The sequence below is a fragment of the Lissotriton vulgaris genome, chromosome 4_1, assembly GCF_964263255.1.
Source record: "Lissotriton vulgaris chromosome 4_1, aLisVul1.2, whole genome shotgun sequence".
NCBI classification, from domain to species: domain Eukaryota; kingdom Metazoa; phylum Chordata; class Amphibia; order Caudata; family Salamandridae; genus Lissotriton; species Lissotriton vulgaris.
In genome coordinates, this window is record NC_141691.1 from 1,667,744,092 (window position 1) to 1,667,750,091 (window position 6,000).

Consider the following 6,000-nt stretch of genomic DNA (forward strand, 5'->3'; position numbering starts at 1 on the left):
ACGATTTCCCCCAGTTAAAGCTGTAGCTGGAGTTTCTCCCTGAAACTGGTGAATATGTCAGAGGCTACTCTAAGGGACTTATAGGGGGATGCGAGATACAAAAGGATATCGTCTGATCGGATCCTCCCACCCCTCTGTCCATTTGAGTCACCATATTGAGGGATCCTGTCTTATCCAAGACGTGAGCGGCTCAAGGGAGAGGGCAAAAAGGAGGGGGGAGAGGGAGCAGCCCTGCTGCACCCCCTTTTCAGATTTAACACCTCGGATATTCTGTTTTTAATGACTACTTGGGCCAGAGGTTCCGTAGACAGGAGCCGTACCCACCCAACAAAGTTAGGGCCGAAGCCCAACTTTTTGATGACCGCCATCAGGTATGTCCAATCAAGCGTGTCGAATGCCATTGTGGCATCCAACGAGACCACAACTGCATCTTCCTGGATCATGTGGCAGCGTCCCAACACGCCGTGGAATCGTCTTATATTCAGTGCGGTGTTGTGGTGTGGCATAAAGCCGAATTGGTCTGGGTGGATCAATTTGGTTATTATCGGATTGAGCCTTTTTGCAAGAAGTTTTGCAATGATTTTGGGTTCGGCGTTTAACAGTGAGATTGGCCTATAAGAGGTACATATATCTCTGGGTTTCCCCTCTTTTGGTATGGCAACCAATGTGGCTATGCGTTGATCTCTCTGCAGTATTCCCAAAGCTTTGCTATCCTCAAACTTACGCTTCAGGTAAGGGGCCAGGCCGTCGGGCTTGAGCTTCTACAGCTCAATCTGTAGACCATTTGGTCCCAGGACTTTCCTGTGCTGCAGGTCCCTGATCGCCGTGGCCAGCTCCTCTTCAGCGAATGCACCCACCAGAGCCTCTCGGTCTAGATCGGAGAGGGTAGGTAGTCGGATGTCGGCTAACAGCATGGAGGAGTCCTCCTCTGGGAGCTCCGAGCCCCTTTTGATACACTTGTTTAAAGTGTCCGGCCAACTCACGGACTATCTCCTGAGGTTCAGTTAAGAGGATGCCTGAACTTTCCATGAGCTCCACCACTACTCTCTGCGCTTTCTCTTTTTTGTCCAGCCAGGCTATCGTTTTGCCCGCTTTATCCTGTTGGTCGTATAGCCGCCCGTCCCTGTCTCTCGCAAGGCTTTTAGCTGCTTCAGTTGCTAATGCCTTGTATTCGGCCACCTTAAGCTGCATTTGGTAAAGAGCCACCTGATCTCCATCCATATATTGAAATATTGAAAGTAAACAACAGCCCATAACACAATTGTATACATAAAACAACACAATTAAAGCAGAAAGCATATTGCAACAAAACAGTAAAAACAGATTGCAACATAACACTTGCAGTACAAAACGTCAAAACCACATTACAATTAAGCAGCACAAAAACACTACAACACAAAAACCAACAGAACATGAGACCACCACCTCAAATACCACACAACAATTATACACAATTGTTCTTGTCACACGTTACCAGCTTGAGAATCTTGGGGCATATTATCGAGGGGGTTTATCTCCGCTTTTTTGGCTTTAAAAGACAAGAAAGCGGAGATAAAATTATCTCCCTATTACCTAGCTGTCGCTATCACCAGTTAGCGACAGCTAGTAGGAGATAGCGACCATCTTGGGCCCCACTTTGCATGTCAGTGATATTTATCACTAATGACATGCAAAGTGGGCGTGCCAAGATGTTAGCGACTGGAAACAGTCGCTAACATCGCTATCTCCTATTACCAACTTTTGGAGATATTTGCGCTAAGCGCGAATATCTCCAAAAGCTAACACCTGCCCTGAGCAGTTCTTAGCCATGTTATCCAATGAGAGGTGGATAACATGGCTAAGAGCATTAGCTCGCTAATGCATGAATATCGCTGACTTTTCAGCGATATTCATGCATTTGCGATAAACCTTGGTAATACCAAGGATTATCTGCGATAAAAATCGTCGCAGCTCAGCAATAATTTTTTCACGCTAACCAAGCAATAGCGATAATTATCGCTATTGCTTGGTAATATGCCCCCTTGTTTTCATAATACAGTGGTAAAAGCTTTTTGGTGCACGCATTTTCTTAAAGTACAACCAAAGACATAAAATAGTGTCAGTTAACCCGTTAAGCGCGACGAAAATTCCGCCCCAGTGCGGACGTTAGATTGTGCTAACGGGAATGGAACGTTCAGCGGACGTGCGTAGCACTAGCGAGGTAGTGCACGCGACGACCGCTGAACGTTCCCCGCACTTAAGGGGTTAAAAATGTCTTGTAATTGATGGAGCCGGATCTCACGTTCTAGATTTGCTCTAGAACCTAGAGTCAATGGTACTTTTTCTCAGCATGAGAGAATGGGAGGGAGAGAAATTGTTAGCAGGTTAATTTATTCAGTTGAAGTCCGCTAAAGTCAATTAGAATCACAGACAGCTGAATGGAATTAGTTGATTTGTTACAAAGCTAGAAACAACTAAATGCACAGACACCTCAAGATGAGGGTGTAGAAATACATTGGAACTAATACAAAACCAAACCTATGAATGAAATTAAGGCGGTGCAACATGCAAAAAAACATTAATTCAAGAATCAGGATACAAAAGAGCAGAACACAAGAGTCCAGGGTTTTCTGCATTGAAAATTTCAGAGAAATAAGCATTAATCTATCCTTACACTAACACCAACGTGACATCACTAGTTAAGCATATTGTGGGGCAGGGTCGGTTTAGGTGTCAGCGAGTTCAGTGCTCCTTAGAAGTCTCTCCACATTAGTTGGGTCAAGAGCTTGATCTAAGATGCTCTCTCTCCGAAGACTGAAGAGAAATGGGGCACTTTCCCTATTTACCATACATCAATATTACAGGTGACTTCCCAAAATCCTCTTCGTATCACGCTATTTGGCCAGGTCACACTCTCATAGGTACTTTTCCACTGGACAGCGATGCTCCCGAGCCGTGGCAAGATGACCTTGATTCACAGGCTTTCTCAAGTGAGAAAATACAACAGTTCTCCATATCAGTATCACTGTTCAATGTATTCCCTTCTCTCCTTGCCTAACTCCTAAAAAATAGACATTATTCTAGCTAACAAGTATGTTTTCTCCACCTGCAACATAAGTGTGAGAAAGAACAAGACCTAGCATGCACATGAAATTCAATTATTAATTCTAATGCAAGAGCTACTAGGGAAAATGCCTTTCAGGCCTACATAATTCAGCTAACATAAGAAATGGAATGTGATCATTCACGAAATGAAATTGAAATAAAAACACATACAGTTAACATTCTCTTTTGCATATAAAACAACATGACTAATAAACATATCTTGAGAGTGACATATTGTCAGTTACTCTACTGAAATGTAAGCTGAGCCTACATGCAGGATGCACTGTTCCTAGGGAGAATATTTCTCACAGTTTCTTACAATTATTTATTCTTAAAGGTATGTAATCAAGACATTATCTGTTTCAAAGACACAAATTTTATTCGTGATAGAACATATTCTGATTTGTTACCATTATTTTCTATTTAGTTGTAGTTACATGACTACAATTTTGTGATACATATTGTCAGTTACATAATACAAGGGTCCATTAATGTTTCAGCTAGTTGAGTTTACTTTTCGCACTACTTTTTCCATTTTCCATTGAAGTATCTTAAAATACATCACGATTCACGTTATTCAATCAATCAATCAAGGTATTTGTATAGCGCGCTACTCTCCCGGAGGGTCTCAAGGCGCTTGGGGGGTTCCGCTACTGCTCGAACAGCCAGGTCTTGAGTTGCTTCCTGAAGGAGAGGTGGTCTTGGGTCAGGCGAAGGTGGATGGGGAGGGAGTTCCATGTCTTGGCTGCCAGGTAGGAGAAGGATCTTCCTCCCTTTGTGGCTCTACAGATGCGGGGAACGGCGGCGAGGCCGTGGCTGGTCGATCGTAGCTGGCGGGTGGGAGTTATTACATTTCACATTCTAATATCTTATGTTACTACAATGATGTATTATATGTGGATGAGGAATATGTGTGATTATAATGCACCCTGACAAATTAAAAAGTAGATTTTGCGCTACATCATAATCCACAGGGTCATAGCTTCAGGGGGGTGTTTGGGGAGTTACACCCCCCTGATAAATGTATTTTCTGGTTAATAGTTGGGTACAGGTGCTTTCAGGCGGCAATGGTGAGGTGGCTGTCAGATTTCACCTAGGATTTTTAAATGCATAAACAGACAAAAACACACATACACTCTCTCTCCTCTCTTTTGGCGTTCTTAAAACTGCTAGTTATTTTACAACATATTGTCTTTTACGAACACTAATAATCCGCTCTGCTGTCCCTTCCCACAACCCCGTAAATCTCCACAGGCACTGCTTCTCAAATGATGTATTTTACTGCAATATGCCATAGTGATTGTTTGGAAGTCTGAGTATCCCCACAATCCCATTACTGACCAAGCCACGCCCCTCGTGCTCCAGCACAATGTCTTTTTCTTCAGGTCCAGCCCTTGAACCCTGCACTGCTCTTAAAGGAACTGTTGTTCATCTCCACTGGCGGTAGTGGGCAGCCTGCTGAAATGTAACAGAACTTCAGCGCAGGGACATACGAGTTCTAATTACAATGAGCTCCCACACAGAAAAGCATTTTTACAAAAAACATGTAAATGGCTGGTGTTCGATGCCGAACAGTATCTGCTCACTTCAGTTCCCTCATTCTCTCCTGGCTACATTCATCAGCCCATGGTGCAGCGCAAAAGCAAGCTCTAGACATATATTATCCCTGTTGCAACCACTTGCATGGATCGAGGCTGACAAGCAAATTTCACCTCACAGCATAATGCCATTTTAAAATGATGGTTGCTTCCGTTGCAATTTAGTGGAAGAGAGAAATAAAGGCACATTAGCGAAAATTATTTATGTACCAACATGTAAAGATGTAACGTTTTTAATCATTGGCTCACTTGGCTGGCTGATTCTGGTCGTATTTTACTTCCAGTTGGGTTTAAACAGAAGCAGGCAACAGTTAAAGTCATGTTACTGAAGTTTGGTTGGGGCAGGCAAATGGCATGTATGGGTATTAGATTCATAACTGGAGTGAACAAATAGGAAACTCGTGCCCTTATCGTGCTTTTTGGTTCAAAATGGCTGCGTGTTTCAAGGCTAGTGTTGCATGATTGTGTGTTTTGTTTTATGATTTTATTACATTTTCCTCAGTCTGCATTGTTTTCAGCTTCCACTTTTGAACAGTGCGGTAGTTGCGCGGGACACTAGTTAATTGCTGGCGACACCCAAATAATGGGTGCAGAAGCGATCTCATTCTTCTGCACCGGCTGGTTTGCTGTTGCCTCGCAGGCTGACAAAAGGCATTAATGAAAATACACTGCAAATGTGGGAATTGCAGTCACCACATGCTGTATGTTGTACAAAAGACCTTCCGTAGACAATACCAACATTTACAGTGGGCTTATAGTCAGCCCATTGCTTATCATTTTTGGCTTTCTTGTCACCCACATTTGATTGCTCCTTATTCAAAGGCTTGTCTTCCTCTTACTGTGTTTGTACCTCCACTGGAGAATATCTTCTTTACCATGTATTTGATTGGTTGACTTGTATCCTTCCATCGCTGACATTCAGGGAATTATTTTTTTTAATTGCCTTCAGCACTCCAAGAGAATGCATCTATTTTTCGGCTCCATCCTGATTGCACTGTACAGCATTGCCAAAAAAGGATCTGCAAAATCCATTGAAAAAGCCAATAGGTCGATAAAGCAAGATCTATTGACTTTGCCAAACGCTTGTTTTGAATGATTTGTCGATTTATGGGTACAGTTCCTCATACCTACGTTGTGCCATTCCATGCAAAAGAAGGCAGAACAAGTACTCAAGTGCTGTGTTTTTCCTCCTCTCCTTTGCAGTGCATGCTCACAAAAATGTAATCTATAAGTGAAGAAAGGGGAGAAAGTGACCCTTACCATGCCTCAGATGTTTTGCACTATATATATATTTATAAATCGCCTCTTGCTCACTCCG